The sequence below is a fragment of the Loxodonta africana genome, unplaced genomic scaffold, assembly GCF_030014295.1.
Source record: "Loxodonta africana isolate mLoxAfr1 unplaced genomic scaffold, mLoxAfr1.hap2 scaffold_33, whole genome shotgun sequence".
In the NCBI taxonomy this organism is placed as follows: Eukaryota; Metazoa; Chordata; class Mammalia; order Proboscidea; family Elephantidae; genus Loxodonta; species Loxodonta africana.
This window is the reverse complement of record NW_026975046.1, coordinates 1,649,322-1,675,144: the sequence shown is the minus strand read 5'-3', so window position 1 is coordinate 1,675,144 and position 25,823 is coordinate 1,649,322. Positions and strand designations below refer to the sequence as shown.

General features: G+C 43.3%; 2 long non-coding RNA genes across 6 annotated transcripts in view; one reads left to right on the top strand and one right to left on the bottom strand.

Annotated features, from left to right (window-relative positions):
* LOC135229515 (uncharacterized) overlaps positions 1–25,823 on the bottom strand; it is a 1,091,601-nt gene that overhangs the window by 116,775 nt on the left and 949,003 nt on the right. The window contains exon 3 of the long non-coding RNA XR_010320201.1: positions 15,013–16,411. This is a non-coding gene — a long non-coding RNA (uncharacterized LOC135229515). The remainder of the gene's footprint in view (positions 1–15,012; positions 16,412–25,823) is intronic.
* Positions 1–25,823, top strand: part of LOC135229514 (uncharacterized) — a 947,039-nt gene that overhangs the window by 96,327 nt on the left and 824,889 nt on the right. The window lies entirely within an intron of this gene.

The following is a 25,823-nucleotide window of genomic DNA, read 5'->3' as shown; positions in this document are numbered from 1 at the left end:
CCAGTCCACGCTCATGGAAGCAGCAATCAAGGAATCAAATGATGTATTGCAAATCTGCTGCAAAAGAACTCTTTAAGCTGGTGACAAGCACAGATGTCACTCTGAAGGCTAAGGTGTGCCTGACACAAGCCATGACATTTTCAAACGCCTCATACGCATGTGAAAGCTGGACAATGAATAAGGGAAACCGAAGAAGAAATGCTGCCTTTGAATTATGGTGTTGGTGAACAATATTGAATATACCACAGACTGCCAGAAGAACAAACAAATCTGTCTTGGAGGAAGTACAGCCAGAATATTCCTTACAAGCACAGATGGTGAGTGTTTGTCTCACACGCTTTGGACATGTTATCAGCGGTGACCAGGCCCTGGAGAAGGACATTATGCTTGATAAAGTAGACAGTGAAAAAGAGGAAGACCCTCAGTGAGATGGATTGACACAGTGGCTGCAACAATGGGCTCTAGCATAATAACAAGTGTGAGAATGGCACAAGACTGGCCAGTGTTTTGTTCTGCTGTATATAGGGTCACTATAAATTAGAACTGACCTGATGACACCTAACAACAACAATACCCTGTTCGGCTTACTGCCTGTCTCTTAGTTTGCTGTACTGTGGTGGTTTGGATGTTGCTATGATGCTGGAAGCTAGGCCACCAGTATTTTAAACACCAACAGGGTTATCCATGGTGGACAGGTTTCAGTGGAGCTTCAAGACTAAGACACACTAGGAAGAAAGACCTGGAGATTTACTTCTGAAAATTAGCCAATTAAACCCTTACAGATCACAAGAGAATACTGTCCAATTCACTTGCTTTGGACATGTCATCAGGACAGATTAATCAGTCCTAGAGGAGAATATCATGGTTGGTGAAGAAGAAGGCCAACAAGGCCGTAGGAGACCCTTGGTGAGATGGACTGGCACATTAGCCATAATGATGGAATCTAAATTGCTGGCACTTGTGAGGATGACACAGGACCTGGCAAACTTTAGTTCTGTGTTACCTAAGTTCACCATTAGTCGGAGTCACCTCAATGGCAGCTAGCAAAAAATTACTGTTTGAGAGGAGAATTGAGATATGAACTTGATACAATATACCAAATATTAAAATGTTCAAAGATCTCATGTTTGCTATAAAAGAATAGGAATTGAAAATACAAGTTTCAAATCGCTAGAAGGAAAAAGAAAGTAAGAGAAATTTCACCATTCCAATAAAAAAAAAACAGGAAAGGCAGAATAATAATAATAAAAAAAAGAACAGTGAATATGAAGTATAATATTGGAATTATGTCTAAATGTATGAGTAATAGCAAGAAAAAGGGATTAATACCTAAGGAAAAAACATGTACACTCAGCTTAGACTTGCAAATCCAGCCATATCTTATTTATAAAAGTTAAAACATAATGATAGAAACTTTTAAATTATGTAAATGAAGAAATTTCTACTGTCTAATGACCACATGAACAACCCTCTGCCAGATACTGTTGATACAGAAATGATTAAGAAAAGATTCCTTGCAGTCTGGTGAGAGAAACAGCCCAGTTAACAAATCAGTTATCAATTGCTGTATAACAAATGACCCAAAAATGAAGTGCCTTAAAAGAACAAGCAGTTACTTCACTCACAGTTTTGAAGGTTGGCAGTTTGGGGTTCTTCTGGTCTGGGGCAGACTCAGCCGCTCTCGGCTGGGCGCCCTCATGTATCTGGAATCAGCCACCATGTGAGCTGGCGGGCAGAGGGCCTGAAATCTTCTCAGCTGGATTCTCTCTCTAATGGTCTCTTGTCATTTATTAGGGTGGCCTGGGCTGTTCCCATGGGTTCTCAGTGTTTGAAGAGCAGCAAGAGGGCAAGGAGGAGCCCTGGTGGTGCAGTGGTTAAGGGCTCAGTTGCTAAAGGAAAGGTAATCAGTTTGTACCCACCAGCTGCTCTGCAGAAGAAAGACATGGCACTCTCCTTCTGTAAAGATTACAGCCTTGGAAACCCTATGGGGCAGTTCTACTCTGTCCTTCAGGGTCACTATGAGTTAGAATATACTTGAGAGTGATGGGTTTCATTTTTGGTAAGAGAGCAAGTCACGATGTGTCTAATTATATTCGGTCTCTGCTTCTATTGGTCTTTACACTGTCCCAAAGGCCAAAGGAATCATAGATCAGTCCAAATTCAAGGACTGGAGGAGGAATCTTGCTCTTCAGAAAGGGAGCTGTAGGTCATATAATATGTATGGATACATACATATTAGAACATGTGGCCATTTTTGCTATCCATCACAACATGTAAATGCAATCAAGTTTGTCCCTAGTTGTGGCACAAGCGTTTCTTAAATACAATAGAGTGTGGAGCACGGTTGGGAAATTCTACCAGGTGTAGGGTCGGAAAGGCTCCACCAGGAAGTGATGCTTGACCTAAATTTTGAAATACGAGTGGATGGTTAGGAGATTTTCTTTTTTTATATATTTCCAACCACTTGCCCACATTCTACCATCTGTCGTCACACAAAGCGAGCCCTCTGCTCCCATGTTGACATCTTTCATTTTCCTTCAAATCCTCAGGCTCTCCTCTACCTACCAAGCACAACTTCCCAAACCCTGCCTTAAAATGTTTCAACAATTTGCTTGTTCCTTTTCTAATTGCCCCCTGGACAAAAAAGGAGATCAAGTAGAGGACAGTGGACCTTTCCCCGAGGGCTCTCCTAAGCCTCCCAGGCAGGTTGACCATAGACGTCTGGAGTCTCAGTGCTTTTCTGTGATGATGTAATCCTACCCTTTTTAGTGGCTCCAAGGGAGAAGCGTGTGGACAGGCCAAGAGGCTTCACAGGGTTTAGAGTCAGGAGGTCAAGAGAGAGTGGCCTAGACACCACCACTGAGTGATGGTACCTCCAGGCAACAGACCAAAAACTCCATTGTACATGGATGGCTACGAAGGGTGAGTCTTTTGGAAGAGTTTTCTTTTATTTAATCAATAGATATATATTGGGTATCTCCTATGGGTGGGGTTCTGTCTCACTTTCTGGGACTGCCAAATATGAGGCAGACCTCATCTTTGTCCCCAAGTTATTTACAACACATTTGGAAGACACAAATTGGAAATTGAGCATCTCCTATCACTCAGTGCTATGATGGAGGATTACTAAAAGATTACTAGGTCCTCTGAATACATAAACCAGAAGCACAGACTGGGTACCTTGGAGGAGGAACCAGTCAACAGGAAGGGAGAGAACGTCTACTAGTCAGAGGGAACAGCCTGTGTGAAGCCTAAGTGGCAAAGGGGGCCTGAGAGGTGTTCAGAGTGGACATTGTGTTTCTAGGGCTGGAGAGATTTGATTCAGGGCCAGAGAAGAGGTTTGGGAGAAACAGCGACTCATTATACTCTTCTATTTCCTCAACTCACAGTTTCCTTCCTCTTAGATGTTGACTTCTTTAAGTGAACATTTCAATTCATTTTTAAGATATAATTTCCCTCCTCCCAGCCTCCTAGCCTCTCCCACAACAGTTGCCATATTTTTTCCTAGTGCGCTGTTTAGATTCAAACTGGGCCCTTGGAACTGAGCGATGTCAGCGATGATGTCACACAAGAGTTACTGGAAACCTTGGTGCTCACTCAGATCCCAACTGCTCTTTGGAGAGGTTGTGGGTCCGAGGTCTCCTGTGGGAGAGCGACTTTGGATACCAAATTACAAACGGTTCTGCCTACATCAAGGTCCCCAACTTGTGAGAGTTTGGGACATCATCTCTACGTGGGAGGAGGAGAAACATCTTGCCGGTGACCATCCTTCGTGGTTCATCTTCACCCAGCCAGAATGGAGCGGCAATACGTGAGGAAGAGGCCTTTCTCTAAGGCCCGAGGTAAGGGTGGGAGGAAAATTCAGTCTGTGCGATGGGTGCTGGGCAGCAAGGGGTTTGATTCACCCCGGAAACAAGGACCACAAGGTATCACCGAGGCTTTCACCTGAAAAAACTTCCTGTCCATTAGTAAACAGTAAGAAATTATACTGTGAATAAATAAATGAAGGAATAAATATGTGAGTGAAGTATAGAATTCTACTGTCATCTGAGGGGCTTTCCATAACAGTAGCAGACAAGTCAGATTTGTGAACTCTCCTGCTTTGTTAGTGGAAAGAACGCAGGTGGGCAACTGGGGCAGTGGGTATAGAACCAGGGAGAAGGGTGGTTACAGAGTCTTGTACTTAATTTTTTCATGAGAATGAATTAATATATCATGCGAATTAAAAAAATATATCAAATTTATCAGGAGGTTTTGGGAGTGGGTGGTGTGATGGAGCACAGTACGACACATTCATTCAAGGTTCCCAGTCAATGTAAGCTGCCACAGTCCTCAGCCTGGACTCAGGCAGAAGAAGGTCCAGGAAGGCCCTGCCCCTCTAGCTCTAGGGATTTCCCTTATCCAAGGTCTCCTGACCATCTTTACCTAAGGGTTTAACATTTCTTCTAGGTAAAGACAGCTATAGTATAGATCGTTTTTTTTTCTCTTGTAATTGAAAAGTTTTATTTTTTTAAATTGTCTTGAAAATATACATAAAACATAACTGAATAATTTCTAATGTATGAGTCAGTGATACTTATTACATTCTTCAAGTCATATAACCATTCTCAATATCCTTCTCCAAACTTTTCTACAACCATTAACATAACCTCAATGCCCCAGTGGAAAAACTTCCCCTTCCCCCTGCCCACACCTGGCAACGACCAATAATCCTTGCTTTCTATATATTTGCTTATTTCATGTAAGTCAGATCGTACAGTATTTGCCCTATACTTAGGGCAAATACTAACTTATTCCATTTAGCATTATATTTTCAAAGTCTAGCAGGAAAGAATTTTAAAATTCCAACTATAGCTAACCTCAGTTTCTGCTATCATTCTTAGTTATCCATTCTTTCTCCGACTAGTCTGCCCCCCCTTTGTCTTCTTGGTTGCTGCCCCATTCTGCCCTTCAGTGGCTGAGCCCTGCTTTCTGCTCCCTCCTTGATCTCTGTATCCTTCTAACACACTGCTGGCATGTTCCATCTCTGAATCTTGTCTCTCTCTCAGGCTTTCCCTCCATCCAATGCACCCGACCTAGCTCCATCTCTTTCTGCATCCTGAACTCTGCAGTCCTTCCCACAGATTCAGAAACATACACAGACCTTTAGGTTGACACAGACAACCCACTGAGACATACACAGCGGAGGAGGCTGTGTGTTCTCCATCTGAAGTTCTCGCATCAAGGTTCTCAGATATGGCCATCTCTTTCTGCCTCACTTCATCTACTAAGGACTGGGCTTCTATTCTGAGAAAAACAATTTTCATCTTCTACTGTGGCTGGTTAAGAAGGGTGCAAGGAAGAGGTATACATGTAAGAATCATAACTAAATATACACATTCTTCTCTTTACGTATAACTCCTCTATAAAAAGCCTTTCAGTAAAAAGAGGATGAAAAGAGGTGACCATTGCTCTGGAGTGTTTACCCTCCAAATTTACTAAGAATATCACCCGCATACAAAACATCAAGTCACACATTTATTTTGAAGCTTCATGGGAATGAGGTCATTTCTAAGTTCCAAAGGAACAAATTCATTGGAATTCAATAAATGTGGAATTAAAGAAAAATAACTTCTTAAAAAATGAACTACCATAAACAGTGCCACTTTACAATGCAGACTTTGTCTTCCACAGCAGTGCCCCCAAGGGTGGTGGGTCTCTGGGGAAGAAGAAAGAAACCATGGGGTCTGTAGAGGTGGAGGAGGTGGTAATGGAAAGGCCTCCAGGGGTCCCTATGACCAAAGATTTGGGGTCACAGGTGAGAATAAGGACCCTGAAAGCTCAAGTAAATTAACTCTCTATTCTCAGAGGTCTCTATCCAAGAGGAAAATGTGCAACAGTCAACAACATGCCATGAAAAAAGTCGAAGCTCCAGGCCCAGGAAGATTCCAAAACAATCTGAGAACTCTTTTCTGTCATCTTTCACCGAGCAGACCTCTCACTCCTCCAGCTACGGGGCTGCCCCAGGAAAGCGATGGGTCAGGTGTGCATATTTCACCAAGGTGCGCACGGTCAAGGGGGTGGCGGTCTCCTGGCAGACCAAAACCTCCTTTGCCCCCGTGGGCAAGATGCCCCAGGTCTTTGAAGCCGAGCTCTCTGAGGAGAGCACCATCGGCTCTGCCCCCAGTCTGGCCAACACTGAGTCCCTGGTCAGCACCCTGGAGCCCTGGCAGGAGGGGCCCCAGACCTGTACCCAGGAGCCCACCGACCAAGGGGAGGAGCATGGGGAGAGCCCCCGCGCAACCACCCCGGAGTGGCTGGTGACCCGTGAGCGCGGCTTCCGCTGCATGGCCTGCTGCCGCGTGTTCGAGTCCGGGGAAGCCCTCGTGGCCCATGCGGAGCATGGTGTGACTCAGGGCTTCAGCTGCCGGGTCTTCTTTGAAGAGCTGCTGGAGAGGCGGCTGCCACGCTCAGTCCAGCGAAGGCCCAGACGCTGCCACCAGCTGGCCAGGCGTTGCCTGATGGCGGCCAAGAAGAGGGAGGTGAGGGAGAAGAGAGCGGTCTGCAGACGCCTGGAGGAGCAGCTGGAGAAGCAGAGAGAAGAACTGAAGAGGCTGAGGCACCAGCTGGACAGGCTGAAGAGGCAGGAGACCAGGCTGCAGAAGGAGCAGGCACACCACCGAGGCCAGAGGGGGAAGCGCCTGAAGACGTTCTAGAACCCCAGGAATAGGAGGAGCAGGGCCTTTGGGCTGGAAACGTGGGCCCTTCAGGAGAGACCTCCATTCAGGTTCGTTTAACCCAGCCCCCCTGGAAGATCATACCCTCCTTCCACTGTGACCCCAACCCTCCCAACCTAAGTGCACAGAGAACTCCAGCCCTAAGGGGGATCTGGATGGAAGAAGCCCCAGATAGCTGACCACAGACACCAGGTCCCCTCAGAGGCTCCCCTGACCCAGGAGAGGACAGGACAGGCCTCATCTGGATGGTGAGATCTTGGGACCCTAAGGATGAGCGCAGCATAAATAGGGAAAGGGAAATGGGATTTCCGTGGGACTTGGGAGGATTGGGGGGGGCCCTGCTGAGGTGTGATGGTGAAGGGGGTGTCACTGAGTTCTTTGGAGGAGAAGGAATCAGAGAGATGTCAGGCTGGTGGGAAACATGTCTGCAGGTGAGCAGTGGACATAAAGCCCTAAACAAACAACTCTGGGTCCCTTCCCAGCAGTATAGAGGCAGAGAAAGAGGCAGGGCTTGGTAGGAGGAGAGGAGGGCAGGTTGAAGGAAAATGAACTCACCCCAGCCATGTCTTCTGGTCTCCTACGGTGAATTTGGGTTTATGATTGGGATGCATCCTTTTTGCCACATTAGGGGAATGTAAGTGGGAGGTGGTGTAGAAAAATCCCCCTGGGTGTTAACCGTTTCTGGATAAGAGTTGATCCAGGGCTTGCAGGATATTTCCTGTAGAGCATGTCCTAGGGGAAGGGGTAGAGCTTTGGAACTTTTTCTTCGCCTAAATCAAGCTGTACATTCCGGTTCTTGACATGTCAAACAAACTTGCTAATTTTCTTTTTGTTTTCCTGTGGTCAAATCTGACCTGTCGCGAGGTCAAAGAACTGGAAGAAAAAGGCCCTCTGAGGTGAAAGAACCAAAAGAGAGGACAGGCTTCAAACCCAGGGAGAACAGCGAGAACACAGGTGATCAGAGGTAATGGTGGGAAGGGGCAGATTCAGGGCCAGACTCAACAGTGGACAACAAAGCCCCAGTCTCAGTCGCGACATCAAATCCCAAGTCTGGGGAAGCCCTGGACATGACAGGGGTGTATCCATCTCTCTGGGAAATGAGACCACAAGTATCACAGGGAACCCCCCAGGGGCAGAGGAATGGAGGGCAGGGCCTCTAGGATGGGCACCTCCATCCACAGTCTGTCCTGTGTGTATTCCTCAGAGTGACAGAGACGGCTCCTGCGAGGCAGAGGGTCAGAGGCAGAGAAGAACCAAGGTGTTCAGACCAGGTAAATTCTGCAGTCTCCTAAGGATCCAAAACGAAAAATCAGAGATTCTCAGAGGTATCAGGGTGGGAGGGGTTGGTATTCCCAGGCTGGGGAGAGGATGGCTGGGGAGGTGCTGCTTTCTGAAATCTTTTCATCAACATCTTTCTTCTTAAAAGCTACCTTCCCAGTTGATGTCCTCTATGATCTAGGCTCAGACCTGAATGGGGCCTAGAATGCACAAAGGCGGGTTATCCAGTGGGGCTAGGCAGGGAGGAGGTGGAAGCAGCATATCCGGGAAAGAGAATCTTCTAGAGGCGCATGAGTTACCTAGTGAATTGCACATGGCATCCAGCCTTCTGAATTTAGCTGTAGACGTGTGCTTGCAAGACGTGTTTGAGGGGTAACTCTACTGACTTCCCAAAATTATTTTTGGTCATTTCCAGTTATAGAGACCAGAAGAACTCACTGCCTCCAAGAACAACAAGAAATCCACTGGATCTGATTATTACTCTCTGTGGTGTGCTGTCCTTCCAGTGATTCAAATCTTTTGTCTGTCATTCTGGAGAATTTTCACCTATTTTAAATATCTAACAAAACACGTTAAAATATACATATATCTATGATGTTTATGAATTTCCAAAGCTCTGAAATTGCTTTTTATCACATTTGCAAGATCACAGATTTGTATGACAAAAAAATTTATGTCAGGGTCCCACCCTCATATGTAATTTGGTCCCGCTCCCACAAGGTATCCGATGGTAATAGACACACGTGTATCCTTCCCTACACCTCTCTGCAGGGACGCATACACACAGTCACAGGTACACAAGTACATCTGCTGGGGTGTTTACTTTTATGAAAGCCTGGTCACACTCCACCCACAATGCTCTCGCCCCTTATTTCACTTAATATTCTACCTTGATTCTCTTTAAGTCATTAGATATGGCACTAACACTATATTTTTTGATCTTTTAACTTACATGAATAATTTAAATAGATGATATCAATTCAGTACACTTTATCTGGACTTCTACATGTTGTTGTCAGAAGCTATCAAGTCAGTTCTGACTCACAGTGGCCCTTTGCACCACAGAACAAAACACCACCCGGTCATGTGCAATCCTAATAATCTTTGCTCTATTTGAGCACACTGTTGCAGCCACTGTATCAATCTCATTGAGGGTCTTCCTCTTTTTCACTGGACCTCTGCTTTACCAAGCATGATGTCCTTTTCCAGGGACTGGTCCCTCCCTCTTGATAACATGGCCAAAGCCATCCTTGCTTCTAAGGAACATTCTGGCTTTCTCCCTTTAAGACAGATTTGTTCATCCATACATAACACTACTAAGATGGAAACATTATCATCCATGCTTTTTAAGTCCACTCTTCCTGCGTGTTCTACCTCTCCTCCCTCTGTTCTTTCCTGCAAGTGAATCCAAGATAATTCAGGTTAACAATGTGGTAAGTACTCTCTCTTATCCTTGCTTAAACAAGCACAAGGACTTATACACACTCATAAACATAAACAGGTATTCAAGCATATTCAAACAATTGATATTGTTTAACCCAGATGTGATCATTTTATATACACTTCTCTGCATGCACCTTGATTTTTTCAGTAATACTTCAATAATACTTCACAGAGATTTTTCCCACTCAACTACTACAACTCATTTATTGATGATGTAGCTTTACCATAAGTTATCTATCATTCAACTATCAATGTACAGTCAATGTTTGGTCAACACTAATAATAACTATCAGTTGTATACTACAGGATCTGTTTCTGTGGAATAGACTCCATAGAGTGAGATTTCCAGCTCAAAGTATGTTTTTAAAGTACAGAGCCATGGCCATGTCTTTCCCCTAGAGGCTGTCCTAAAGCACCTTTCCAGCCATGTCTCAGGGTATCCTTCTCCCCACAGCCCAGCCAGCCATAGATGGTGTTGATTTTTAAATTGTGCCAGTTTCACTGGGACTTTGATATTTTCTTAACTACCAGTGTTTTTGAGCAACTTGGACTATGTTTATTGGGCATGTGGATTTGCTGTGAACGATCTGTTTGAATTCACTGCTCATTTTTCAAGTGCTTAACTTTTATCCTTCTGTGTAAAATGGAAATTGTTATTAAGTCTTGTCATCTCCATTTCACATGATTTTCCAAATCTATCATTTGTGTATCACATTTTTGCAAGCTTTGTCCCCCAGAACGATCACTTGAGTCAGCACTGTTTATTAAATAAATATAATTTTCTCAAAATACCACCTTTGTATCAATGGTTATTGTGACTTCTTAGCAGATTTTGTTTCATTGGTCGACTTGTCAGTTTCTGTGCTATGTAATATCAATTTGTTCTGTTACCTGAAGAGGTAGACACCTGTCAGTATCCTGCTTTTTCATGTTTTTCTTCTCTATACCTTTTAAAGCAGCCGTAGTGTTGTAGTGATTAAGTGCTCATCTGCTAATCCAAAGAAGGTTTGGCAGGTCGAACCCACCAGGGGGCACTGAGGGGAAAGACCTGTTGTTCTGCTCCCATAATGATCACAGCCTAGAAAACCCTATGGGGCAGTGAAATGGGATCACTATGAGTCAGAAATGGACTCCAAGTCTCCTAACACCAGCAACATCCTCTGCTATCTACTGTACTATTTGTAGCATATGATTACTGTATACAATTCAAAAACAACTATCTTAATATTCCAACTGGAAATACATTCCACTTATATATTAGTTTTAGGGACCTCCATTTGATTGACAAGACTTCTCATTTGAAAATATGGCATATTTTTTGCATATATTCAGGTTTCATTTTATGTATTTTAGTACATTAGTTTTCATCATAGAAGTCCTTTGCTGCTCTGGTCAAAACAATGTTTTCCTAAATATTTTACAGTTTTGAACACAGTTTGATCCAGTCAAGTAGTAGGGGAAAGAGAACGGTCTGCCCTTCTCACCCTTGCCAATTTGAGACCCTCATGTCTATACTGGAGAGAAATCATTGATTGTGATGTATTTGTCTTTTATTCAGGTATGCAATTATATCATCATTCTTTGAAAAATCTCTTATTATACTTATACTAGTTATTTAAATTTTCTAGTTTATTCCTTCACCTTAAAACTGTGTTGAGTGATACCAAAATTTTTGTCTAGTTCCAAATTTATCAGAATGAGTTGAATATTAATTTTCCATTTATCTCACACCTGCTAAGTTTGGGGAGAATCTATTATGCCCCAATAGATAACTACTACTCTGACCTGCTGACCATTATTGGAATCACACACAACTTGTTTCTGACAGTTAAGTACTTCCACCTGGCCTCTGTTGAGCTGGGATCCCATGATTTGCATTGCTACTAGGCAGCCCAGCTCCCACTAACAACCTGAGCCTATAGACGATTGTTGCTGTTAGTTGTCATCAAGTCATTTCTGACTCATGACCACCCCATGTGGGCATAGTAGAACTAACTGTTCAAGAGTGTTTTTAAGGCTTTCATCCTTTAGTAGCAGATGGCCAGGACTGTCTTCCAAGGACCCTCTGAGTACGTTCAAACTGCCAAACTTTCGGATAACAGTCAAGCACTTAACTGTTTGTGGCGTCCAGGGACTCCCTACAAAGTATACATATTGGTAAGCTCTATCTTGCTGGTGCTCCCCTCATCTCCGCATTCCTTATTCTTTTGATGAAATGGGTATCCTTCAGGACCTCCAAGAAATGGTCTTATAGAAGACTAACTCAGACATGCCCACATATTGGAGGCTTTTAATCCCTCTTCCAACATCTGACACAGCAGGTCTGGCATTTCGATTTCAGAGAATATGGGCCATTGCCTTTTCTAAGATTCCAAAAGCAATCCCACAGCATATTAAACCCATTTCCAGAACCCTTGCTACGGCAATAAATCCTTGTCAACAAACTCTCTTTGACCCAACTTTATATTAAACTCCCCTTGACTCAGCACCTTCAGCACCCACTCCTCAGCACACCCCCGTCCTGCTCACACAAGGCAGCCAGGTCTTGCAGCTCCTTCAGTGTACACTCCCTCCCCCGCAACCACAACAGCACTGCCCCCGATGGCTATGCTGGTATCTGACAACTAAGTATCTGGACAAATGCATGGGACACTATCTCAGGACTCTGCAAAGGAAAGTGTTGAAGGTGGATGGGGAAGGGGCGGAACCAGAACATAGAGTATGAACATTCCAGAGGCTGAAATTAAATGAGCCCAAATCTCAGAGCTGCACACCCGTTGTGGACAGAAATAGCTCCAAGAGAAGCCCTCTCTCATATAAATGGGATAGAAGGTCCGTAAAGGAGAGAGACAAGCAGCTGGGCAGGTGGGCAGACGCCTGAAACTCTGGCAGAGGAGAATCCTTTTCTCTGACCAGAGTATGGAAGAACCAAATATTGTAGAGAAAGCTCCATTACATTTTCTCTCTCTCTGCTGTTAACTGGCACCTAGTCAATTCTGCCTCAAAGGGTGAGACTTTTCAAAAGCAGATCACCGGGCTTGTCTTCTGAGGCGCTTCTTGACAGGTTCAAACTGCCAGCCTTTTGGCTGGTTGTCCAGTGCTTTGGCCCCATAGGTAGAACCAGTCACTTATGTGCACAACAGAATGAGGAGATTAAAGCCCCAGCATTTCCACCAGTGGGCCAGGAAAGCACTCCTTCAGAACTCAGAGAGCAGAAGAGAAAGAGAGAGAGGAGGCTGTGCAAGAAAGAGATTCTGCAGACTTGCTATGAACTCCTGATTCACCCCCCAGATGCATATGCATTGCCCTGACCCTAAGACGCATTATCAAATCCTTTAAGAGCCGTACTATGGGTTAGAACGCACTCCTTCAGAACTCAGAGAGGAGAAGAGAAAGACAGAGAGGAGGCTGTGCAAGAAAGAGATTCTGCAGACTTGCTATGAACTCCTGGTTCACCCCCGAGATGCATATGCATTGCCCTGACCCTAAGAAGCATTATAAAATCCTTTAAGAGCCGCACTATGGGTTAGAATGCCATCAAGGTTCCATACTGAGTGGCGCTCACATAGATTAGATCTGAATACAGCTGCAAAGCCTTCAAAAATTGAACTAACATTTGAACCACAGAATACAGAAGATGGGACAGAACTTGGAGCCTGAGCATAACTGGGTCAATTGACTGCTAAAAAAAAAAAATTCTGCATAAAATTTTTGAAGGACTTGTAGTCTCAAAATCATAAGACACAGATTTTAAAATGCTGTTCTAATCATTCTCCAAGAAATAACACAGACACTTTTTAAATAAATGGAAAGATAATAGGTGCTATTTGCAAATGAAAATTTTACATGTTAAAAGTACAATGGTAGAAATAAAAAATTCAGTTGATATTTTCACAATAGCAGAATGGCGATGACAGAGAAAAAACTAAATACTTGAAATAGATCAGTAGAAAATATCCATTCTGCAAACAGAGAGGAAAATATGGAAAAAAATGGACAGTGCCTCAATAACTAGACAAAAAGCTTATTTATTGGAACTCCAGAAGAAGTGGACAAAATGTGTGGTGAAGAAAATAGTATTTGAAAAAATACTGGCTGAACACTTTCCAAATGTGGTGAAAGACATAAACTTACAGATTCAAGAAGTTCAGCAAACCACAGCAAGTTAAAGAATTCTATGCCCCAATACCGTATTTGCACAAAAATATTCTGCGGGTTATGGGTTTTTTGCCAACCCAGTGGGCCTTACCCCACATCCCAAGTATATTTGTAAGTACATTACTCTAATTTTTTTTTTTTTTTAACAGCAGCGTGTAAAAAGAAAAAAACAGTGTACTGTACTTACAGACATACCCGGGAGGGGAAAAACAGTTGACACACATATATATATATATAGAACATGGGTTACTTGCATAAAAATACCATACATCATAATCAACTGCAGAATAACAAAGGTCAAGAAAATACTCAGGAAGGAGGTAGAGAGAAAACAACACATTTCACCTGAGAAAAACAATTTGAATGACTCTGTATTCACTATCAGAAGCCATGGAAGCCAAAAAAAAAAAAGATTGTGAAACAACATTTTTTCAACCCTGAAAGATGGAAATACTAACCCAGAATTCTATGTATCATGTATCTATGTATCATTACCTTCAGGAGTAAAGCTCAAATAATGCCATTCTTAGGGGAAGGAAAACTGAGAGAATTCATCACCACCAGACTTTTAAGTGAAACACTAAAGGAAGTACTTCAGGTGGTAGACTTGGAATTTCAGTTGTTATTTAAGGAAAGCAGAAAACGTGGAAACTATGTGGTTAATATACTACGTCAACACTGTAGTTACTGCACAACATGGCGCTGGACAAGCCTCTTTGGAAAGTTTTTCCAGTCTCTTGGAAACGCTTGGAAATACGTCCTGGCAAATCATTATTAGAGAATGGAATTAATTTTGACAATACCTGAGAGATGTCTGCAGTCAAGTCTTATGAATAAACTGGAAAATAAATTTACTGACTGAAACTAAGGTGTGGTAACAAAACATGAGCCTCAGTTCCCGTGTGGCCATGAGCTGGCTCTGAAGGCCAACCTTCCCCAGAAAGGCATCTCAAGCACATTGGGGGCAATGGCTTCCTGTTGTTATTGCTAGGTGCCATCGAGTGGGTTTCTGAGTCATTGTGGCCCAGTGTAAAAGGAGAACTGCCCCGATAGGGTTTCCTGGTTTGTAATCTTAACGGAAGCAGTTCGCCAGGTCTTTACTCCTTAGAGCCTTTTGGTGGGTTCAAAAAACTAACCTTCGGTTAACAGCCGAGTGCTCAAACTTGGCACCACCTGGGATCCTTGGAGCAATGGCAGCACCACAGAATTTGGTAGAAACCTTCCCATAGGCCTTCTCTGAGAGGTAACCCCTTGCTTAAGGACCAAGTTTAGGTTTTATATATACTCATTCTACATAAAGTCTAGATAAGAACTACAGTGCTTCCTTGAGCGGACAATATGTATATGCCCTCCATAAACAAAATGTGTCAAGGGCAAAGTTTAATATTAAACCAAGGCATTTCCCGTCAGTCCTTACCTGAGAGGGTCTTCGTGAGAATTTCCTGAGACTCTTGGAAAAGGACTTAGTAGACACTGCTTTCTTTTTACCTCTTCGCTCCTGAACAGAAACCTCTGCTAAGAGGTCCTGCGTAAAGCTCCAAACGCCTCTTCTTATCCTGAATGTAGGCCGTGTAATAAGACCAGGAACTAGGCATTCAGCTGGGTGAAGAAACCCAGGAGTACTTCCTGTCTTCAACACCTTCCAGTTCCAGCGAAATCCTGTTACAAGTCACTAGATCAGCCCAGGAGCTGGAAGACTGAAATTCCTGGTCCTCTGACAACTGGGAAGGGCAGGGTGGGGTTAGGCAGAGCCTCCTTGACCATCACTTGCCCCAAGAGGCTCTGGAGGCTGCTTCATGTTCTAAGTCAAAGGCCCTTCCAGCCCAGGCACATAAGAGCAGGGGAAGACTTTGTCCATTGAAAGAAAAGATGGGCACAGGAGTGGCAGGTTTTAGGGCACTCAGCATTGGTCAGCTTTGCGACTTCCGGACATCCTGGCCCATGGTCGCCTTCACGACTGGGCCTTTATAGCCTCTTCACCTCTCCGTCCTTCCCAGTTTTCTCCCAGGACCATGAACTGTGGCTTCTGCTAGTTTCAGTGATTTCAGTATTTCAGTAGCTCCTCACCCCACTCAGGGGAGGCAGTTTTGCAGACTGCAGGACACAAATCCACAGTGCTGTTTACGTGTCCTTCAGCAGAAACACTTCCGAGGGTACAAGTTGGCCTCAGAGACTCTGAGACCCAGGCAGAGAGAAGCCCAGGGGGAGGGTCACTGGCTTCAGGAAGTGTCAGCACTCTCAAGGGTCATGTCCCTGGGGTCGTGCCCAACTGCAGGAAAAATGAAGTGGGCTCTGAGGCTCCCTGTGCTGACCGTCCAGTACACTGGCCCTGGAAGCCTTGGAAGGATTCTGTCTTAGTCTAACCCAGCACTGGGGAAATCCTCACAGGGTAACAGCAGTGATATGCCTGGGGATCTTTATTCTAAAAGTCTCAAAGCAGTTGATACAGTCTTGTGAGGTGGGAGATGAGAAAGCTTGGGACCACCGAGAGAGGGTGGCAAAAGAAGGAAAACTTTATCACTCCCTCTGTTCAAGTTTTTTTTTTTTTTAATTCCACCTGGGGCTCCAAACAGGTCTTTGTGTTAAAGTTGTATTTCTCTGTGTTAATTTATGATACTTAACTCAAATCTAGAGTTTCGAGCTCATTTTGATAATTCCTCTTTAGTCTGTGGAGACAGGAGTCTGCCTTCAGCCAGTGGTGAGAGTGGAAGAAATAAAGTCCCTAGTCCAGACTGGGGCAGGCTCTGCTGCTCCGCAAACTAGGGGTGCGGTCTCTGAAGAGCCCTTCTGAGGACAGCACAGGAGGGGCGTCTCGCCTGGAGAAAGAGCAGAGGGGGGTGGGGGATTGTTTGTGTGAGCAGTGTGGCCTCTGTGGCTTCGCCTTCTCCTCCTGGAAGTGCAACCTGTGGCCCTTCACGTGCGGAGCCAGAGTCCTAGGGTGACCACAACTCTCCCACCCTTTCTGGGTCACCCTCTGGACCCAAGTCCCCATACGCCTCCTCTGCCCTCCTATTCCAGCATAAGCACTGTGACTGGGCTCAAGGGTGTACCCTGGGACTTGACATCGGTAGCCTCAGGCTTCCCCTAGTTCTGGTGGGACCTGTGAGCCTAGAGGGTCTGAGTTCAGGGCAAGGCTGGGTGGGCTGGGACTCTCGCGAAAGGCTCCTGAAGTCAGCTCCTTCCTGATGCACGTGAGATTGTGGTGGGGCAGCCTCCGACCTGGCACCTCCCCTGGGCGCCCCTCTCCACACAGCCCTGCCCAGTTCCCTCCCCCACCCCCGCAACCGCCCAACCACCTCCTCCTGCCTCCTAGTTCTAGAGGAGTGCTCTTTTGATGCGCATTTGCAACTGGCACCCCATGGCCCTGCACAGAGTCAATCAAGCTAATGACCTCAACCTGAAGGGCACAACTTTGAAACTGCTAGATACGTGGGAAATGAACAAAAAAAAAAGAGGAGAAACACTTAACAACAGTTACAAAAAAAGTTATATGGGACTGTATTCTCACATCATGGACTCAAAGATGCTGGGTTGTATTTTTGTTTGCCAACAAGTCTTAGATAAGGGAATTGGTGCCAGGAATAGATGTAGAGTCTGACTTTGGAAAAATGAGGGAAAATCTGGGATTGATTAATTGATGTGGATGAGACTGAAAATAGTGATAACAACATAACATTTAAAGAGGAAATCCTAGCAGCCTAGAACATGCAGTGGAAATTTTTCTAAGTAGCACCAGAAAAGACCTTTAATCACTACACAAAATGGGTCAGTAGTTCAAGATCTCCCTAAGAAAACAGGAGGCCGAGACCACTCTCATTCAGGTTGCAGCAAACAGGCAAGAAAAAGAGCATTTTAATCTTGTGCAAAGTCAGAAAAGAAGAGAAAAAGATGAGATGCTCCTCTACTTCATCCCTAAGGCTACTTTAATATTGACACCAAATTAGACAAGGATGACAGAAGAAGAGTTACAAGGCAAGCACACCAAGTAACTGGGATGCAAAAACCTACATAAAATACTGGCAAAGGAAATCCAGCAAAGTATAAACCATGTAACACGCCATCATCAAGGGGGTTTATCGTCAGCATGCAAGCTTGAGTGAACATTAAAGATTTAATAATTTAATTCATCACATGCATAGATGGAAGAAGAAAAGACATGCTCATCTCAAGAGATGGGGACAAAGCAGTGGATAAAATCCAATCACACTGAGAGATAAGGATGCTGAGCAATCATGGACCAGAAAAGGAGTTCCTTAAGTTGGAAAAATACAACTGGCATGATAGTTCATGGTGAAATGCGGGACATTCTCTTTAAAATTAATTAGCATTAAAATAAGGATGCTTTCCCAATTTGAAGAATGGCGTCTGGCATCTTAAACATTAGCAAGCAGCCATCTAAGATGCAACCATTGGTCTCAACCCACCTGGATCAAAGGAGAATGAAGAATACCAAGGACACGAGGTGATTACGAGCCCAAGAGACAGAAAGGGCCACGTGAATCAGCGACTACATCATCCTGAGACCAGAAGGACTAGTCGGTGTCCGGCTATAACCAATGACTGCCCTGACAGGGAACACAATAGAGAAACCCTGAGGGAGCAGGAGAACAGTGGGATGCAGACCCCAAATTCTCAAAAGACCATACTTAATGGTCTTACTGAGCCTGGAAGGATCCCGGTGGTCATGGCTCCCAGACCTTCCGTTGCCCCAGGACAGGAACCATTCCCGAAGCCAACTCTTCAGACATGGATTGGACTGGGCAATGGGTTGGAGAGGGATGCTGGTGAGGATTGAGCTTCTTGGATCAGGTGGACACTTGAGACTGTGTTGGCATCTCCTGCCTGGAAGGGAGATGAGAGGGTGGAGGGGGTTTAGAAGCTGTGAAAAGGACACGAAAAGAGAGAGTGGAGGGAGAGAGCAGGCTGTCTCATTAGGGGGAGAGTAATTGGGAGTGTGTAGCAAGGTGTATACGGGTTTTTGTGTGAGAGACTGACTTGATTTGAAAATTTTCACTTAAAGCACACAAAAAAATCATTAAAAACAGAAGGATGCTTTCTATCATTATTTATATTAAATATTTAACACTGGAGGTCCAAACAAAACGACAACAAAAAGAAGGAAAAGCTGCAACTGCTATTATTCATAGATTACAGAAATGCCTCCACAGAAAAATTTCCAAACCATTGAAATTAATGCTAGTCAATCCTAAATATAAACTAAAAAATAAACTGCATTTCTATACATCGGCAACAAGCCGACTCTGTTGTAGCTCTTAGTGAAAGCAGAGGACACTGATAGGGAAATAGCAGGATTTGGGTGGGCTAGACAATGAGGGGAGAACACTATTTTACACCAGGCTTCATGTATAACCATGGGTATGTGTTAGTCATCTAGGGCTGCCATAAGAAAAAAATAACACAATTGGGTGGCTTTAAAGAACAGATATTTATTTTCTCACAGTTCAGGAGGCTAGAAGTAGGAATTCAGGGCATGGCTCATGTCTACTTCAGCTTCTAGCAGCTTCCAGCCACCCTTTGCGTTCCTGGCCTTGTAGATTATCTTCCCCTTTGTCTGTCTCCCTCTTCCCCTGTTTGTGTCTGTGTCTATTCTGCTATTTTTATAACTCCGAAGGGATTAGGGTTAGGACCCACCCTAAACTGGTATGGTCTCATAAAAATAATTTAAAAAATCCCCTATTTCCAAATCAGGTCACATTTATAGGTACAGTAGTTAGAATTTCAACATACCTTTGGGGTTACACAATTCAGTCCATATAGTACCCTCACCAGATATTCTGGACTGAGAGTACAAACATGAGCAGCTGAGAGTTCTATTTTTTCTATATTAGTTGGCTATAACTTGTCTGATTCCACCCATATAAACTTTGGAGCAACTTATTATGAAGGACCAGGCCAAGCTTTATTAGCCATGTCCATTATACAGAAAAACGCACACATTCCCATCACTGAAGCCCTGAGAAATTCATCGATAAGGGTGGAATGGGGTTGGGACCAAGAATTGTTTCATGGCGTTGATAACATGGCATAGCTGTTAGACATCTACGTAGAGATGTCAGGTAATAATACTGACAGCTAACACTTACTGGTGCCAGGACTCTTGTGAGGGCTTCTCCTCTCTTAAGATACTTTCTCTGCATGATACCCATGTGAGGAATGTATCATTATACGGCACATTTTACAGATGAAGAACTCAGTACAGAGAGTTAGGCTGACATTTGAATATAAGTAGCGAACCAGGAGGAGTTGAAATGGATGGAGGTGTAAACATCGCATCCTCAGATACAGACAGCCACTGATTCACTGAGGCATCCTAGAGAGAGGGTGTCAATAGAGAGAGAGAGGACTAAGCACTGAGCCTGAGGGCACTCTGACATCTACAAGCCAGACAGATGAACGGCAGCCAACAAAGCTCTCTGAAGTCCAGTGTGGTTCCTGGAGCATGGTCTGTCCTTTCTCTGGACTGCATTTTACCAGTCCCCCTCCCACCCACACTGGGTTTCCCCTTTACAATGGCAGGGATAGTGGGTACCTTTCACCACTGTGTCCACATGATGTAGACTATTCCTGGCACATGGAATCTCTCTAAATATTGACTGATTGAAAAAACGAAAGATGAAAATGATGAATGAAATCATAGTTTGCTACCCCCACGTGTCTGTCAGTTTGTCGTACTGTGGGGGCTTGTGTGTTGCTGTGATGCTGGAAGCTATGCCACCGGTATTCAGATACCAGCAGGGTAACCCATGGAGGACAGGTTTCAGTTGAGCTTCCAGTCTAAGAGAGCCCAGGAAGAAGGACCTGGCAGTCTACTTCTGGAGAGCATTAGCCAGTGAAAACCTTATGAATAGCAATGGAACACTGTCTGATATATGGCTGGAAGATGACCTCCCCAGGTTGGAAGGCACTCACAAGATGACTGGGGAAGAGCTGCCTCCTCAAAGGAGAGTCAACCTTAATGACATGGATGGAGTAAAGCTTTTGGGATCTTCATCTGCTAATATGGCACTTCTCAAAATGAGAAGAAACAGCTGCAAACATCGATTTAATAATCGGAACCTGGAATGTACGAAGTATGAATCTTGGAAAATTGGAAATCATTAAAAATGAAATGGAATGCACAAACATCGATATCCGAGGCATTAGTGAATTAGGCAATACCAGCCCATTTTGAATCAGACAATCATCTAGTCTTCTATGCTGGGAATGACAACTCGAGGTGGAATGATGTTCCATTCATCATCAAAAAGAACATTTCAAGATCTATCGTGAAATACAATGCTGTCAATGGTAGGATAATAACCATACTCCTACAAGGAAGACCAGTTAATACGACTATTATTCAAATTTACACACCAACCACCAGGGCCAAAGATGAAGAAATAGAAGATTTTTTTCAGCTGCTGCAGTCCGAAATTGATCGAACGTGCTATCAAGATGCATTGATAATTACTGGCTATTGGAATGCAAAAGTTGGAACCAAAGAAGGATCAGTAGTTGGAAAATACGGCCTTGGGGACAGAAATAATGCCGGAGATCAAATGATAGAATTTTGCAAGACCAATGACTTCTTCATTGCAAATACCTTCTTTCACCAACATAAACGGTGACTATACACATGGACCTCGCCAGACGGAACACACAGAAATCAAACTGACTACATCTGTGGAAAGAGACAATGGAAAAGCTCAATATCATCAGTCACAACACGGCCAGGGGCGGACTGTGGAACAGACCATCAATTGCTCATATTCAAGTGCAAGCTGAAATTGAAGAAAATGAGAGCAAGTCCACGAGAGCAAAAATATCCCACCTGAATTTAGAGACCATCTCAAGAATAAATTTGACACATTGAACACTAGTGACCGAAGACCAGACAAGTTTTCAAATGACATCAAGGACATCATCCATGAAGAAAGCAAGAGGTCACTGAAAAGACAGGAAAGAAAGAAAAAACCAAGGTGGGTGTCAGAGGAGACTCTGAAACTTGCTCTCGAACGTCGAGCAGCTAAAGCAAAAGGAAGAATTGATGAAGTAAAAGAACTGAAGATTTCAAAGGGCCTCTCAAGAAGACAAAGTAAAGTATTATAATGACATGTGCAAAGAGCTGGAGATGGAAAACCAAAAGGGAAGAACATGCTCGGTGTTTCTCAAGCTAAAAGAACTGAAGAAAAAAATCAAGCCTCGCATTGCGAAAGTGAAGGATTGCATGGGGAAAATATTAAACGATGCAGGAAGCATCAAAAGAAGATGGAAGGAATACACAGAATTATTATACCAAAAAGAATTGGTCAATATTCAACCATTTCAAGAGGTGGCCTATGATCAGGAACCAATGGTACTCAAGGAAGAAGTCCAAGCTGCTCTGAAGGCATTGGCGAAAAACAAGGCTCCAGGAATTGATGGAATATCAATTGAGATGTTTCAGCAAACAGATGCAGCGCTGGAGATGCTCACTCGTCTATGCCAGGAAATATGGAAGACAGCTTCCTGGCCAACTGACTGGAAGAGATCCATATTTATGCCTATTCCCAAGAAAGGTGATCCAAACGAATGTGGAAATTATAGAACAATATCATTAATATCACACGCAAGCAAAATTTTGCTGTAGATCTTTCAAAAACGGCTGCAGCAGTATATCGACAGGGTACTGCCAAAAATTCAGGCCGGTTTCAGAAGAGGACATGGAACCAGGGATATCCTTGCTGATGTCAGATGGATCCTGGCTGAAAGCAGAGAATACCAGAAGGATGTTTACCTGTGTTTTATTGACTATGCAAAGGCATTCGACTGTGTGGATCATAACAAACTATGGATAACACTGGGAAGAATGGGAATTCCAGGACACTTAATTGTGCTCATGAGGAACCTTTACATAGATTAAGAGGCAGTTGTTCAGACAGAACAAGGGGATACTGATTGGTTTAAAGTCAGGAAAGGTGTGCGTCAGGGTTGTATTCTTTCAGCATACCGATTTAATCTGTATGCTGAACAAATAATACGAGAATCTGGACTATATGAAGAAGAACGGGGCATCAGGATTGGAGGAAGGCTCATTAACAACCTTCATTATGCAGATGACACAACCCTGTTTGCTGAAAGTGAAGAGGACTTGAAGCACTTACTAATGAAGATCAAAGACCACAGCCTCCAGTATGGATTACGCCTCAACATAAAGAAAACAAAAATCCTCACAACTGGACCAACGTGCAACATCATGAGAAATGGAGAAAAGACTGACGTTGTCAAGGATTTCATTTTACTTGGATCCACAATCAACAGCCATGGAAGCAGCAGTCAAGAAATCAAAAGACACATTGCATTGGGCAAATCTGCTGCAAAGGACTTCTTCAAAGCATTGAAGAGCAAAGATCTCACCCTGAAGACTAAGGTGCACCTGGCCCAAGCCATGCTATTTTCAATCACATCATATGCACGTGAAAGCTGGACAATGAATAAGGAAGACGGAAGAAGAGTTGACGCCTTTGAATTGTGGTGTTGACGAAGAATATTGAATATACCATGGACTACCAAAAGAACGAACAAATCTGTTTTGGAAAAAGTGCGGCCAGAAAGCTCCTTAGAGGCAAGGATGGCGAGACTGCGTCTTAACATACTTTGGATATGTTGTCAGGAGGGATCAGTCCCTGGAGAAGGACATCATGCTTGGCAGAGTACAGGGTCAGTGGAAAAGAGGGTGACCCTCAATGAGGTGGATTGACACAGTAGCTGCAACAATGAGCTCAAGCATAACAATGATTGTAAGGATGGCGCAGGATCATGCAGTGTTTCGTTCTGTTGTGCGTAGGGTCCCTATGAGTCAGAACTGACTCGACGGCACCTAACAACAACAAGAACAATCTCTGAATACTTTAAGGGCCTTCGTGTGTAAGAGGGAGAAAATATGATCTGAGTTGATCCTGAGACTATCTCTTAGTGTTAAAGAATGCTGAATAACAATTAGATAAAAAGGTTCAATAGCAAAGATCTTTGTTAAAAGATTTAAGTATAGGTTGAAGATTACTAGAAACATGCACGTTTAATATTTCAACTATAGTCAAATTGCTAAAATGATATACTCCTTGCACACAGCAGAATATAATAAAACAATTTGATGCTGTCTGTAAAATAAACAAAACATGATCATGGAAAAGGCTAATATTGAGTGAAAGGAGCAGGATATAATATTTATGTGAATATACATAAATGTGTGTGACACACATATAAAACCCATTGCCATGGAGTCTATTCTTACTCATGGTGTTCCCATGTGTGTTGGGGTAGTCTCCAAATTTTCAATGACTAGAATATACTCCTATAAGCAGGACAAAATTAAAGGAGTATATTTAAATAATAACTTAACAGATGTGAAAGAATTAAACCTGCAGAGAGGCTGCCCAGGAACCCAAGACTACAATAACATTGGTATGGAAAGCAGAATGATGGTGTCGGGAAGCCTGGTGGTCACATGCTTCCAGCTCTAAAGAGAAGAGCAAATAAACCAGGGGAGAAGACAGTGAGCCAGAAGAGTGGGAGAAATGAAGCATTTCTCGAGTGGCAACTAAGGCTGAGCCTCTGCTGATGGCATGTAGTCCCTCATTTAAACCTTACAAGGATGTAATGGGTGGGATAGACCTTGTTATCCACTTTCATCATGCAACATTTTATTAATTTGAACAGTAGCATATTATAAAAACAAATTAGAAAATAGAGAAAAGTATAATAAAAGAATACGCCTCATCCGTTGAGTACTATTATGCTGCCTCAGCAGCTGCTCATTGTTGTTGTTGTAAACATACCACACAACCTTTGGTGACTGAACAACTGACAGTAATTAGCATTAATTGGCTGTGCAACCCTGCCCTTCATCAATGTGACTTTTCCACCACTCTTAACCAGAACTCAGTCTCCATATGCAGGAACACCACTTTATTTCCTCCCTCCTGCCCCTGGTAACCCCTAATAAACTTTTATGTCTACACATTTGCTTGTTTTTGTAAAAGACAGGTTTTTGAATCTGAAAGTTCGCGACAAGCCACAAGGGTAAATTCATGTGGTAGAAGTTATTTGCAATACATATATCCTACTACTGACTTGGTTCTGAAATACATAAAGAACAATCCAAAAAGGAAAAAGGAAAAAGAAAGCAGACAGTTTGATAGAAAAATGAGGAAATACTTGAACACTGTATAAAAGATTTCTATATGGCCAAGAAACATATGAAAAGTGACAAACCTTCACTGGTTATCAGAGAAATTCTAATTAAAAGCCACAATGTGATACTATCCCCTACACGCCAGATTGGCTAAAACGGAAAAGATGGAAAATACCAACTATTGGGTATAACGTGGAGTAACTGGAGCTCTAATCTACCGCTAGTGGAAGTGTAATTTGGTACAACCACTTTAAAAATGTTTTGTCCGTATCTACAAAAGCTGTGAACATACATATATCCTAGGACCCAGCAATTCTACTTCAAGATACATACCCGGTAGAAATGGGTACATATCTTCACCAAAACACATACACTTCTCAGCATCCACTAAGGAATAAACACCTTCCTTAGGAATGTCTAACTTTTAAAGCATTATTCTCTGTCTGTTGTAAGGTGATGTCCATATATGATGATAAGTTTACACAGAAAAGTCTAGAGCTTTATGTGAAATTCAGCAGCAAATCTCTAGAGGCTCATGTTCTCATAGCTTCTGTCGCCTCTGCAGCCCCTGCTTCTGTCTGTCCATCTGCTGGGCTGCACCACATGGAACCAGTTATGAAATTCAAGCCCATCTTACACTCGCCAAGGTCCTATTCACACAAAATTTGTATTAGCTTAAAAGAAAAGATGTGTAGATAAGACACACAAGGGATTTAATTGCAGCAAAACAAACCTTAAAATGAAATGGCTGGGAATGGTGGCCTCCCTTTATAAAAAGGAGTCCTTGTACAGACTACGGGAAAATGCAGTTAAGATATGGGTCATGGGAAAAGGAGCGTTTGTAGCAATCTGGTAATCACTCAGACCACCTGTAAAAATGTTTTCATCCTTTTTCTCATACCTTACACAAAACAAAATTCCAGATGGATAGAATATTTAAAATTAAAATATGCAACCATAAAAATTTTAGAAGTTTTTATTTTCTTTTTATTGATAAAAGAGAAAGACTTTTTAAAAATCCCAAAATATGAAGGCTAAAACTGTTAAGATCTATA